General features: G+C 39.3%; 1 protein-coding gene across 1 annotated transcript in view; it reads right to left on the bottom strand.

Annotated features, from left to right (window-relative positions):
* The window catches only part of WDPCP (WD repeat containing planar cell polarity effector), a 282,688-nt gene that overhangs the window by 55,351 nt on the left and 211,980 nt on the right, over positions 1–15,357 (bottom strand). The gene's annotated exons all lie outside the window — the stretch shown is intronic.

Below are 15,357 nucleotides of genomic sequence, written 5' to 3' on the forward strand. Positions count from 1 at the left end.
GGAAGTGACAAGACCAAATTCATGACCAGTTTTTGAGATAAAAGTCCATTGTTGACCTCTGGCAGCTAGCTGACACCAGAAATGGTGACCACTGTCCCCATGGCCACTGTCGTACTAGGGAATGGGGGATGGCAGACAGGTAAACAAAAATGCAGCAATGTTTCCTTACCGAGTTAGCGGTCTCTGTCCTTATTAAGCATGTCCCTGATTACTGCAAGTTTAAAAAGATATGATTCTAGAGTTTTAAAAAGTTAATTTTGTCAGTTTTTGCTTGCTTAGTGTTTGCTTCATTGGAAGGGCTGATTCTTGGAGCTCTACTCTGATGTTTTCATGGTGTCTCTCCCACTTCTATTTATAGGACCCAATGTGGCATTCATGAGAATATCATTTTGAGATCTCCTACTGAAGGGAATGTAACTGACAGCCCCAGCTGTTCGATTTCGAAATCTGTTGTTGTGTTTTTGTGTTAATGCTACACTTTCCACAAGCTGGTCTGTGGCAATAAATGAGGGCACTCAGGGATACTAAGGCAGTTCTATTTCTGACTGACAACAGACTGTTTGAGTGGGCAGTATTGGCTTGAGGACTCCTGATAGATAAACCAAACCTTTCTTTGAATTGTTCTGTGGTGTGCTGGAATGGGGGTGGAGACTGTGGATGGGCAGTGGTTAGTAAGTAGACAGTAACATAGGTTGACTACTACTAAGTTTATTAATGTCCTAAGGAAGAATAATCAGAGACTGAGTGCTCTTCATAGTTAATGGCTAAGTGTGACAGCCAGAAAACCACTCTCGTAGCTTATTTGTTGTTGTTACTGTTCAGTCACTAAGTTGTGTCCAACTCTTTCTGACCCCACGGATGGCAGCATGCCAGGCTTCTCTGTACTTCACTATCTCCTGGAGTTTGTTCAAATTCACATCCATTGAGTCGGTGATGCTATGTAACCATTTCATCCTCTGCCACACTCTTCTCCTTTTGCCTTCAATCTTTTGCAGCATCAGAATCTATTCCAATGATTGACCCTTTGCATCAGGTGGGCAAAGTATTAGAGCTTAAGCTTCAGTATTAGTCCTTTCAATGAATATTCAGGGTTTATTTCCTTTAGGATTGATTGATTTGATCTCCTTGCTGTCCAAAGGATTCTCAAGTCTTCTTCAGCACCACAATTGGAAATCATAAATTCTTTGGTGGTCAGCCTTCTTTATGGTCCAACTCTCACATCCATACATGACTACTGGAAAAACCACTGCTTTGACTATACAGACCTTTGTCAGCAAAGGGATATCTCTGCTTTTTAATATGCTGTCTAGGTTTGTCATAGCTTTTCCTCCAAGGAGTAAGCGTCAAGAGGGTCTTTAGTTTCCCTTCACTTTCTGCCATTAGAGAGGTTTCATCTGCATATCTGAGGTGGTTATTTTTCCCAGCAATCTTGATTCCAGCTTGTGATTCATCCAGCCCAGCATTTCACATGATGTAGTCTGCATATAAATTAAATGAACAGGGTGAAAATACACAGCTTTCTGAAACTGCCTTCCCAATTCTGAACCAGTCTGTTGTTCCATGTAAGGTTCTAACCGTTGCTTTTTGACTGCATACAGGTTTCTCAGGAGACAGGTAAGGTGGTCTAGTATTCCCATCTCTTCAAGAAATTTCCACAATTTGTTGTGTTCCACATAGTCAAAGGCTTTAGTGTAGTCAACGGAGCTGAAGTAGATGTTTTTTCTGAAATTCTCTTGCTTTCTCCATGCTCCAACGAATGTTGGCAATTTGAACTCTCGTTCCTCTGCCTTTTCTAAACCTAGCTTGTACATCTGGAAGTTCTTGGTTCATATACTGCTGAAGCCTAGCTTGAAGGATATTGAGCATAACCTTATTAGCATGTGAAATAAGTGCAACTGTACAATAGTTTGAACATTCTTTGGCATTTCCCTTCCTTGGGACTGGAATAAAAACCTGATCTTTTCCTGTTCTGTGGCCACTGCTGACTTTTCCAAATTTGCTGACATACTGCGTGCAGCATTTTAACAGCATCATCTTTTAGGATTTGAAATAGCTTAGGTGAAATTCCATCACTTCCAGTAGCTTTGTTTGCAATAATGCTTCCTAAGGCACACTTGACTTTACATTCCAAGATGTCTGGCTCTAGTCTGGCTCTAGGTGAGTGACCACACCACTATGGTTATTTGGGTCAGTAAGACTTTTTCTCTCTATAGTTCTTCTGTGTATTTTGTGCCATCCCTTCTTAATCACTTCTGCTGCTGGTAGGTCCTTGCCATTTCTGTCCTTTATCATGCCCCTTATTGCATGAAATGTTCCCTTTATATCTACAGTTTTCTTGAGGAGATATCTAGTCCTTCCCATTCTGTTGTGTTCCTCTGCTTACTTGCATTGCTCATTTAAGATAGCCTTCTTATTTCTCCTTGCTAGTGTGTGTAACTCTGCATTCAGATGGGTATATCTTTCCCTTTCTCTCTTTTTCTTCTCTTCTTTCCTCAACTATTCAGAAAGCCTAGTCAGACAACCACTTTGCCTTCTTGCATTTCTTTTCCTTTGGGATGGTTTTGATCACCACCTCCTATACAATGTTATGAACCCCCATCCAAAGTTCTTCAGAAACTCTGTCCACCAGAAAATCCCTTGAATCTATTCATCACCTCCACTGTATAAAGTGATTTGATTTAGATCATTCCTGAATGCTCCAGTGATTTCCCATACTTTCTTCAACTTAAGTCTGAATTTTGTAATAAGGAGTTAATGATCTGAGCCAGAGTCAGCAGGTCTTGTTTTTGCTGACTGTATAGAGCTTCTCCATCTTGGCTGCAAAGAATATAATCTCTCTGATTTCAGTATTGACCATTTGGTGATGTCTATGTGTAGAGTCGTCTTGTGATGTTGGAAAAGGATGTTTGCTATAACTGGTGTGTTCTATTGACAGAACTCTGTTAGCCTTTGCCTTGCTACATTTTGTACTCTAAGTCCTGTTTCTCCAGGTATGTCTCGACTTCCAACTTTTGTATTCCAATCCCCTATGATGAAAAGGACATCTTTTGTTGTTGTTCTAGAAGGTCTTCTAGGTCTTCAGGGAAACAATCAACTTTGGCTTCTTCAGCATCAGTGGCTGGTGCATAGACTTGGAATACTGTGATATTGAATGGTTTGCCTTGAAAATGAACCAAGATCACTCTATCACTTTGAATGTTGCATCCAAGTACTGTATTTTGACTTTTTTTTTTTTTTTTTTTTTTTACTATGAGGGCTACTCCATTTCTTCTAAGCGGTTCTTGCCCACAGTAGGTATTAATACTCATCTGAATTAAGGTCTCCCATTTCTGTCCATTTTAGTTCAGATCAGATCAGATCAGTCGCTCAGTCGTGTCCGACTCTTTGTGACCCCATGAATCGCAGCACACCAGGCCTCCCTGTCCATCACCAACTCCTGGAGTTCACCCAAACTCATGTCCATCGAGTCAGTGATGCCATCCAGCCATCTCATCCTCTGTCGTCCCCTTCTCCTCCTGCCCCTAATCCCTCCCATCATCAGAGTCTTTTCCAATGAGTCAACTCTTCGCATGAGGTGGCCAAAGTACTGGAGTTTCAGCTTTAGCATCATTCCTTCCAAAGAACACCCAGGGCTGATCTCCTTCAGAATGGACTGGTTGGATCTCCTTGCAGTCCAAGGGACTCTCAAGAGTCTTCTCCAACACCACAGTTCAAAAGCACCAATTCTTCAGCGCTCAGCCTTCTTCACAGTCCAACTCTCACATCCATACATGACCACAGGAAAAACAATAGCCTTGACTAGACGAACCTTTGTGGGCAAAGTAATGTCTCTGCTTTTGAATATGCTATCTAGGTTGGTCATAACTTTCCTTCCAAGGAGTAAGCGTCTTTTAATTTCATGGCTGCAGTCACCATCTGCAGTGATTTTGGAGCCCAGAAAAATAAAGTCTGACACTGTTTCCCCATCTATTTCCCATGAAGCGGTGGGACCAGATGCCATGACCTTCGTTTTCTGAATGTTGAGCTTTAAGCCAACTTTTTCACTCTCCACTTTTACTTTCATCAAGAGGCTTTTGAGTTCCTCTTCACTTTCTGCCATAAGGGTGGTGTAATCTGCATATCTGAGGTTATTGATATTTCTCCCGGCAATCTTGATTCCAGCTTGTGTTGCTTCCAGTCCAGCGTTTCTCATGATGTACTCTGCATATAAGTTAAATAAGCAGGGTGACAATATACAGCCTTGACGAACTCCTTTTCCTATTTGGAAGCAGTCTGTTGTTCCATGTCCAGTTCTAACTGTTGCTTCCTGACCTGCATACAAATTTCTCAAGAGGCAGATCAGGTGTTCTGGTATTCCCATCTCTTGAAGAATTTTCCACAGTTTATTGTGATCCACACAATCAAAGGCTTTGGCATAGTCAATAAAGCAGAAATAGATGTTGTTCTGGAACTCTCTTGCTTTTTCCATGATCCAGCAGATGTTGGCAATTTGATCTCTGGTTCCTCTGCCTTTTCTAAAACCAGCTTGAACATCAGGAAGTTCACGGTTCACATATTGCTGAAGCCTGGCTTGGAGAATTTTGAGCATTACTTTACTAGCGTGTGAGACGAGTGCAATTGTGTGGTAGTTTGAGCATCCTTTGGCATTGCCTTTTTTTGGGATTGGAATGAAAACTGACCTTTTCTAGTCCTATGGCCACTGCTGAGTTTTCCAAATTTGCTGGCATATTGAGTGCAGCACTTTCACAGCATCATCTTTTAGGATTTGGAATAGCTCAACTGGAATTCCATCACCTCCACTAGCTTTGTTCGTAGTGATGCTTTCTAAGGCCCACTTGACTTCACATTCCAGGATGTCTGGCTCTAGGTCAGTGATCAAACCATCGTGATTATCTGGGTCGTGAAGATCTTTTTTGTATAGTTTTTCTGTGTATTCTTGCCATCTCTACTTAATATCTTCTGCTTCTGTTGTTGTTCACTCCTGCCACCTCCTGTTTGACCACATCCAATTTATCCTGATTCTTGGAACTAACATTATAGCATTGTACTTTACTTCCACCACCAGACACATCCACAGCTGAGCATTATTTCCACTTTGGCCCAGCTGCTTCATTCTTTTTGGACCTAGAGGTAATTGCCCTCTGCTCTTCCCTAGTAGCATACTGGACATCTACCGACCTTGGGGGCTTATCTTTGCTGTTATATTGTTTTGCCCCTTCATTCGGTTCATGGGGTTCTCGTGGCAAGAAAACTGCAGTAGGTTGCCATTTCCTCCCCTAGTGTACCACATTTTGTCAGAACTCTTCATTATGACCCATTTGTCTTAGGTCACCCTGCACAACATGGCTCATAGCTTCACTGAGTTATGCAGACCTCTTCACCACAACAAGGCTGTGATCCATGAAGGGGTATCAACATAATCAAGGACATATATGACAAGCCACAGCTAACATCATTCTCAATGGTGAAAAGCTGAAAATATTTCCTCTAATATCAGGAGGAAGGCAAGATGTCCACTTTTACTTCTTTTCCAATTTGGATTCACTTTTATTAAATATAGTTTTGGAAGTCCTAACCATGCAATCGAAGAAGAAAGAAAAGGAATCAAATTGGAAAAGAAGTAAAAGTATCAATGTCTGCAGATGACATACTGCACATAAAAGATCCTAAAGACACCACCAGAAAAGTAATACTAGAGCTTATCAATGAATTCAGTAAAGTTTCAGGAAAGAAGTTTAATATACAGAAACCTGTTACATTTCTATACATTAACAATGAAAGCTCCAAAAGAGAAATTTAAGACAATCCCGTTTGCCAGCGCTCCAAAAAAGAATAAAATACCAAGGAATAAACCTACCTAAGGAGACAAAAGAACTGTACTCCAAAACTGTAAGATGCAGATTAAAAAAATTGGATGACACAAACAGATGGTGAGATATACTGTGTTCTTGGATTGGAAGAAGCAATATTATCAAAATGACTATACTGTCTAAGGCAATCTACAGATTCAATGAAATCCCTATCAAATTACCAATGGAATTTTTCACAGGACTAGAATAAAAAAATTTTAAATATGTGTGAAACACAAAAGACTTCAAAGAGCTAAAGCAATCCTGAGAAAAATAAGAGAGCTGGAGGAAACAAGCTCCCTGACATCAGACTATACCACAAAGTTACAGTACTCAAAACAGTATAGTATGGGCACAAAAACAGAAATGTAGATCAACGGAATAGGACAGACAGTCCAGAAATAAATTCACAGACCTGTGGTCAATTAATATACAACAAAGGAAGCAAGATTATACAATGAGAAAAGACAGTCTCTTCAATAAGTGGTGCTGGGAAAACTGGACAGCTACATATAAAGATTGAAATTAGAACATTCTCTAACACCATGCACAAAAATAATGTAAAAATGGATTAAAGACCTAAAGGAAAGACCACACACAATAAAACTGTTAGCGGAAAACACAGGCAAAACACTCTGTGATATAAACCTCAGCAATATCTTTTTGGATCCACCTCTTAGAGTAATGAAAATAAAAACAAAAATAAACAAATGGGGATACTTCCTTCTTGGTCCAGTGATTAGGATTTCACCTGCCAATGCAGGGGATGCAGGTTCAATTCCAGGTCAGGGAGCCAAGTTCCCACACACCTCATGGCGGAAAAGAAAGAAACCATGAACAGCAAAAAAAAAAAAAAAAAAATGTTAACAAAAGCATTTGCACAGCAAAGGGAACCATTAACAAAACAAAAAGACAACACACAGAATGGGAGAAAATATTTGCAACATACAGATAGTTCATGCACCTAAATATCAAAAAAGCAAACAACCTAATCAAAAAATGATCAAAAAGGGCTTCTCTGGTGGCTCAGTGGTAAAGAATCTGCCTGTCTCAATGCAGGAGACATGGGTTCGATCATTGATCTGGGAAGATCTCACATGCCAAGGAGTAACTAAGCCCATGTGCCACAACTATTGAGCCTGTGCTCTAGAGCCCGGGAGCTACAACTACTGAAGCCCACACATCCTAGATCTTGTGCTCTCCATCAAGGAAAGCCACAAAAGTGAGAAGCCTGTGCACTGCAGCCAGAAAGTAGCCCTTAGAAGCAGCACAGCCAACAATAAATAAAATTATATATTAAAAGTTGTTTTTACATGGGCAGAAGATCTTAATAGTTCTCCAAAGAAGACATACAGATGGGCAAAAAGCACATGAAAAGATATCAATGCCACTACTTATTACATAAATGAAATTAAAAATTGCAACAAAGTATCACTTCTCATCAGTCAGAATGGTCAGCATTAGAAAGTCTAGAAATGGTAAATGCTGCAGAGGATGTCAAGAAACAGGAACCCTCCTACACTGTGGATGGGAATGCAAATTGGTACAACCAACATGGATAATAAGTATGGAGCACTGTATGGACGTTCCTTTAAAAAAGTAAGTATAGAATTACTATATGATCCAGCAGTTCCACTCCTGGGCATACATCCAGAGAAAACCATAATTTAAAAAGGTATCAATGCCCAAGCACCCAAAGCCAATGTTCACTGCAACACTGTTTACAATAGCCAAGAAGTGAAAGTGGAAGTCACCCAGTCATGTCAGACTCTTTGCTACCATATGGACTATACAGCCCATGGAATTCTCCAGGACAGAATACCTGAGTGCGTAGCTTTTCCCAAATATCATATGATATCACTTATATGTGGAGTTTAAAAAAAATTATACAAATGAACTTATCTAGTAAACAGAAACAGACTCACAGAATTAGAAAATAAACTTAGAAAATAAGAAAATAAACTTCTCCAAAGGAGAAATGTGTGTGGGGGAAGGGCTAAAGGAGCACTTTAGGATTAACATGTATATATATACTACTGCTCATCTCACACACTAGCAAAGTAATACTCAAAATTCTCCAACTCAGGCTTCAACAGTACGTGAACTGTGAACTTCCAGATGTTCAAGCTGGATTTAGAAAAGGCAGAGGAACCAGAGAAAAAATTGCCAACGTCCGTTGGATCATCGAAAAACCAAGACAATACCAGAAAAACATCTGCTTTACTGATTATGCCAAAGCCTTTGACTATGTTGATCACAACAAACGAAAATTCTTAGAGATGGTAATACCAGACCATCTTACCTGCCTCCTGAGAAATCTGTATGCAGGTCAAGAACCAGACATGGGACAACAGACTGGTTGCAAATTGAGAAAGGAGGACGTCAAGGCTGTATAATGTCACCCTGCTTATTTAACTTATATGCAGAGTACATCGTGCGAAATGCCAGGCTGAATGAAGCACAAGCTGGAATCAAGATTACTGGGAGAAATATCAATGAACTCAGATAAACAGATGACACTACCCTTATGGGAGAAAGTGAAGAAAGAACAAAAGACCCTCTTAATGAAAGTGAAAGAGGAGAGTGAAAAAGTTGGCTTAAAACTCATCATTCAAAAAACAAAGATCATGGCATCTGGCCCATCGCCTCACAGGAAATAGATGGGGAAACAATGGAAACAGTGACAGACTTTTTATTGAGCTCCAAAATCACTGCAGATGGTGACTGCAGCCATGAAATTAAAAGACGCTTGCTCCTTGGAAGAAAAGCTATGACCAACCTAGACAGCATATTAAAAAGCAGAGATGTTACTTTGCCGACAAAGGTCTGTCTAGTCAAAGCAATGGTTTTTCCAGTAGTCATGTATGGATGTGAGACTTGGACTATAAAGAAAGCTGAGCACTGAAGAATTGATGCTTTTGAACTGTGGTGTTGGAGAAGACTCTTGAGAGTCCCTTAGACTGCAAGGAGACCCAACCAGTCCATCCTAAAGGAGATCAGTCCTGAATACTCATTAGAAAGACTGATGCTGAAGCTGAAACTCCAGTACTTTGGCCACCTGATTTGAAGAACTGACTCATTTGAAAAGACCCTGATGCTGGGAAAGATTGAAGGCAGGAGGAGAAGGGGACGACAGAGGACAAGATAGTTGGATGGCATCACCGACTTGATGGACATGAGTTTGAGCGAACGCCAGGAGTTGGTGATGGACAGGGAAGCCTGGTGTGCTGCAGTCCATGGGGTCGCAAAGAGTCAGACATGACTGAGTGACTGAGCTGAACTGAACTGAGACTTTGAGGCAAGATGGACTCAAGTTACAATCCTGGTCTGCCACATATATATAAATATTGAACAAGTTAGTCAATCTTCCTGAATATCCTCATCTATAAAACAAGGATAATACATGCTTACATATTATGACGTGAAGATTAAATGTGATCATGTATAAAGTCCTTAGCTTTAACCAGCACAGATTAAATAGTAATCTTTCACAAAATACAAATAGCTTTTATATATATACACACATGTCTATATATGAAAATGTATGCTTATAACCATTAGTAGAAAAAAAAAGATCAATATTAAAGCAGGTTGGGGAGAGAGCGTATATTGGAAACCTCCAGATTTTCCTCTCAAGTTTGCCTCAAATTTCATCGCTCTAAACAATAAAGTTTATTACCTAAAATTTTTAAATAAGAATACGACAAAAATTAAAGCAGCAAGGTGCCAAATTTCACCTATTTGTCATCACTTTAAGATATTATTTCAACTGTGGTTATGATGACTAATTTGACAAAATGGTGACAAGAATATTTGACAAACATATATCAAGAATCCTATAAATGTGAATAACTTCTGACTAGGAAATTTCACTTATAGGAATTCACTCTCAGGAAATAATCAGATAAATGCACAAATATATGTGTGTGTGTGCACATCTGTGTGTGTGCATGAATACACTCGTGAAGTTACATGAATATGGTGTCTATTAACAGCATTGCTCAAAGTAGCAAAAATTTGGAAATAGTCCATGTCCATGAATAAGAGGATGGCTGGTGCTACATCTTTTTAATGCATGATGTGAATCTATTTTTACTGACATGAAAAGAAGAAAGCAATGATACTATACTGTGAAAGAAATCATCTATTACTTCTACAATCAGGAAGTTACTTTTATTTAGGCCAAAATGTAGCATAATGTCCTAAACTGCAATGACAGTATGCAGTCCTGTGGATCAGGAAGAGCTGAATTCATGGGAGAGCTTTAGGTTTAAACAACATTTGTTTATAAAATCTATGAAATAAAAGACAAATACATATTCTCTCAGCAGTAACCACATGCGATCAGTGTTCAAGAAAGATTTCACCAAAGTAATGTCTTTTTTTTCAGTCATGTCAATACTTCTGAGGCACATATGTTACCTTTTTGAGGGAAGCTAATATTTGTTGCTGCTGCTGCTGCTAAGTCGCTTCAGTTGTGTCCGACTCTGTGCGACCCCAGAGACGGCAGCCCACCAGGCTCCCCCGTCCCTGGGATTCTCCAGGCAAGAACACTGGAGTGGGTTGCCATTTCCTTCTCCAGTGCATGAAAGTGAAAAGTGAAAGTGAAGTCGCTCAGTTGTGTCCGACTCTTCGCGACCCCATGGACTGCAGCCTACCAGGCGCCTCCGTCCATGGGATTTTCCAGGCAAGAGCACTGGAGTGGGTTGCCATCACTTATTTATTGAGGTTCATTTATTATACTCTATCATGGTCTTTCCTTGAGCTATGAGATCTGCAGATATATACAATCTGCCTAATAAATTATTGATTGTATCTTCTCTGCATGTCTCTTTTTCAGACCTCAACAGGTTAGAATATCTAACAAAGAATTTCTCCTAGGCTTTATAAAGTACTCAGTAGCCAAGAATCATCTCTCTCTCAATAGCCATAATTTGCATATCATGTATGTCCTTCACTGTCAGAGAAGACATCTCTGATTTTTGCATTGCTGATAAAGGGTGTCTTCACACCACAGCTTTAAAATAGTTATAATTGTGTTACATGGTCTATGTTACATGTCCATAGTCATCCTGAGTACATACCAGTTGTGGCTAGGTGCTACACTCAAATGTGCCCAGAGGCCATGTACTTAATACAGTTAATGTGAATATATCCTAGTGTTTTTTAACCACTTTCATCTGCTAAACTAAAGAGAGTTAAGACTTCATGACAAGAAGCAGAAGGAGGCCATCAGTTGGGGCAAGTCTAGAGTTTAAGGTCAACAACTGTCTTGGTCAGAAGTGTCAAACCTGCAGACACAGTTTCCTCACTTATAAATGTGGCCTTTTGCCCAGGCCCAGGAAATCATTCATTGAAGAAGAGTAACAGAGAAGACCATGGAGAGTTAATATCCAAGAGAAAATAAGAATAAATAGTTCTGAAAAAACAACTCAACTAGAATTTAGGCAACAAAATGAATTTTGTACATCACAAATGAAAACGGTAATGACTGGGGTGAAAAAAAGTCTTAGGATTCATCTATTCAATATAATGCCTAATAAGCAAACTATCACTATTCTTAACTCCACGTCTATAAAGAATCTAGTATATTTCTTTCACACTGGACAACGGAGAGTTCTCAGGCCATTACAGTAATTCAAGTGGAAAAGAATGGTTATTATCGTAGCTTTTTAAATAATCATGATTTTCCTTATAATAATGTGAGTTTTACCCATTTTTTAAGTCATATTTTTTATTAAAGTGTAGTTGATTTAGAGTTATGTTCATTACTGCTATACAGCAAAGTAATTCAGCTATGCATATATATACTTCCTTATTTAATATTCTTTCCCATTATGGTTTATCATAGGATATTGACTATAATTTTTTATGCTGTTCAGTAGGACCTTGTTGTTTATCCATTTTATATATAAAAGCTTACATCTGCTAACCCCAACCTCCCACTCCATCCTTCCCCCTTGGTAACCACCAGTCTGTTCTGTATGTCCGTGATTCTATTTTGTTTCATAAATAGGTTCATTTGTGCCATATTTTAGATTCCACATATAAGTGAAAGCATATGATATTTGTCTTTCTCTTTTTTACTTACTTCACTTAGTATTAATATGACAATCTCTAGCTGCATCCATGTTGCTGGAAATGGCATTATTTCATTCTTTTTTATGGCCGAGTAGTAGTCTATTATATATATGTACCACATCTTTATCCATTCATCTGTCAGTGGACATTTACTTTGTTTTCATGTCGTGGCTATTATGAATAGAGCTGCTATGAACCTAGGAGTGCATGTATCTTTTTGAATTATAGTGTTGTCTGAGTATATGACCAGAAGTGGGATTGCTAGATCATATGGTAATTCTACTTTTAGTTTTCTGAGGAATCTTTATGCTATTTTCCACAGTGGCTGTACCAATATACATTCCCACCAACAGTGTAAGAGGATTCCCTTTTCTGCACACCCTTTCCAGCATTTGTTATTTGTAGACTTTTTGATGATGACCATTCTGACCAGTTAAAATGGTATTCATTATAGTTTTGCTTTGTATTTCTCTAATAATTCTTGATGTTGAACATTTTTTCTTGTGTCTATTAATCATTTGTGTATCTTCTTTGGAGAAATGTTTATTTAGGTCTGCTGCCCATTTTTGGATAAGGTTGTTTGTTTTTTTGTTGTTCATTTGTTTATGCTGTTTGTATATTTTGGAAATTAAGCCTTTTTCACTTGCATCATTTGCAAATATTTTCTCCCATTCCGTAGGTTGTCTTTTCATTTTGTTTATGGTTTCCTTGCCTGTGCAAAAGCTTGTAAGTTTGATTAGGTCCCATTTTTTCATTTTTGTTTATATGTCTGTTGCCTTGGGAGACTGACCTAGGAAAACATCAGTACAATTTACATCACAGAATGTTTTGCCTATGCTCTCTTCTAGGGGTTTTATGATGATGTCTTTTGTTTAAGTCTTTAAGCCATTTTGAGTTTATTTTTGTGTATGGTGAGGTGAAGTCATTTTTATTGAGAATCTAATATGTGCCAGGTATTATGAGGACCATAAGGATTTATAAGTCCTGGGTCCAGCTCTCAAGTATATACATTCACTTTGGGAAGATAGAGCATCAATATATGCCAGATGCTTTATGTACATAATTTTATTCAATAATCACACCTATCCATCTAGGCATAACTTTTCAGAGTCAATTTTCTTTCTGCTATGCTTGCTATCTCCCTGTGGAGATAAAATTAAAACACGTGACAAGTCTATTTAACATGAAAATCTGACCACATATGAAGAAATTATAAAATTTTTTAAAAGATCCTAAGAGCTTTCAGTGGAGAAGGCGATGGCACTCCACTCCAGTACTCTTGCCTGGAGAATCCCAGGGGCGGGGGAGCCTGATGGGCTGCTGTCTATGGGGTCGCACAGAGTCAGACACTACTGAAGTGACTTAGCAGCAGCGAGAGCTTTCAGAGAGAAATAAAAGGTCATAAACAAGAATCAGAATGGCATTGACCTTCTCAACAGCAACAGCAGAAGGTAAATGTTGTTGCCTTCGAAAGTCTGCCAGAAAAATATTTGCATCTTCTAATTCTAAATCCATTGAAGCTGTCAATAAAATGCGAGTATAAAGAAATTTCGGTATGTGCAAAGACTCAAAAAAAATTTACTCCTTACATATCTTCTCTTAGGATGTTTCTAAAGTATACTCAAGCAAAAGAAGAGAATAAACCAAGAAAGATTTGGAAGCCAGGAAATGTGCAAACACTGAAAGGAAGTCCTAGGATAGTAGCTGAATAGCAGGCCTAGAGCACATTAAAGCAGAGGTATCTGGGTTTCTGAGGTGGTACTAGTGGTAAAGAACCTGCCTGCCAATGCAGGAGACTTAAGAGATGAGGGTTCCATCCCTGGAGGAGGGCATGGCAACCCTTTCCAGTATTCTTGCCTGGAGAATCCCCATGGACAGAGGACCCTGGCAGGCTACAGTCCATAGGGTTGCAAAGAGTTGGACATGACTAAAGCAACTTAGCATGCACGCCTGCATGGAGAGATCTGCAGTGGGAGTCTTCAAAGAGAGAATGTAGTTCTCTATTCAAATTCCTACAAGGTGGATTCAGCAGAGAAGTGGTGTAGATGCCCGGAGCAGCTACACTAGCCAACTAGCTGCTATGAATTCCTACATTTGTGAGCTCTTTCATGCAGTCTTTCCTTCAGAAAATAGGGAGTATCATCTTGGGTCCCATGCTTCCTCTTGGGCATCTAGTTTAAGAAGGATGTTGCTGTTCAAGCCCGGTACAACTGTGAGAAAGTACAAATAGAAAATAAATTCTCTGACAGAGGATGAAGAACCATCAGCAGACCCAAGAAGTTGATGGGCTTTGGGAAGGCATAAAGTTGCTAGATTGTACTGATAGGTAAGCCAGAATAGTGGAAGCTTTGGTGGCAATGTGTTCCTCTTCAGCAGCAATGCATTCCTCAAGAGTAGTTCCAAGCTTGAGAGAACAGGAATGGAGAGCAGGAGTAAGATATGTGGATATAATAATCAGGACAACTAATTTTAAAACTGCCCATAAAACAGCCTGGACAACCACTGGCCCTCTGTACCATCCTAACACCCCTATAGGCATCCATATAGCAAAAACAAATGTATTTGACTTCCAGTCTCAAACAAGAGAACTGCTTTCTGAAGAAATTTAACAACCTCTGCAGAGGGCTAGGGCTTCTAATGTGGGTGTCATCACTTCTGAGTAAACCCACTTTATTTTAAATTTGGGGGACTCAAGTTTGCCTGCAAGTTCCTTTATATCCTAGGGTAAAACCAGTGAACTAACACATTTTGCCTACCTACACTTAGACCTCGTGGTTCCATCTTCCCATTCAGGGGAGTGGCCTGCTAGGGAAATAAAACTATCCAAAGGAAATAAAGCCAACCTATAATGGTCAAACTACTCTTTTACTTCTGTTTTTAAGTGATCTGGAAAAAAAAAACCAGGAGCACAAAAGAAGAGGATGAGGACAAATAGAATAACTGACTCTGGAAAAAACATTATAATTTGAAAGAGAAAAGAACTTTCAAAAGAATTTCACTATTCAAGAAGAAACAATTGCACAATTAAGAATAGACTGATTTTTTTTTTTTTTTTTTTTGGCTATGCTGTGGCTTGGGCATCAACCCTGGGCCAGCAGCAAGAGTGTGGAAACTTAACCACTGGACTGCTAGGGAATTCCCTACAACTTTTTTTTTTTTTTTAAACTTTACATAACTGTATTAGTTTTGCCAAATATCAAAATGAATCCACCACAGGTATACATGTGTTCCCCATCCTGAACCCTCCTCCCTCCTCCCTCCCCATTCCATCCCTCTGGGTCGTCCCAGTGCACCAGCCCCAAGCATCCAGTATCGTGCATCGAACCTGGACTGGCAACTCGTTTCATACATGATATTTTACATGTTTCAATGCCATTCTCCCAAATCTTCCCACCCTCTCCCTCTCTCACAGAGTCCGTAAGACTGT

This window comes from Bubalus kerabau, chromosome 11 (assembly GCF_029407905.1).
Source record: "Bubalus kerabau isolate K-KA32 ecotype Philippines breed swamp buffalo chromosome 11, PCC_UOA_SB_1v2, whole genome shotgun sequence".
Taxonomy (NCBI): Eukaryota; Metazoa; Chordata; class Mammalia; order Artiodactyla; family Bovidae; genus Bubalus; species Bubalus kerabau.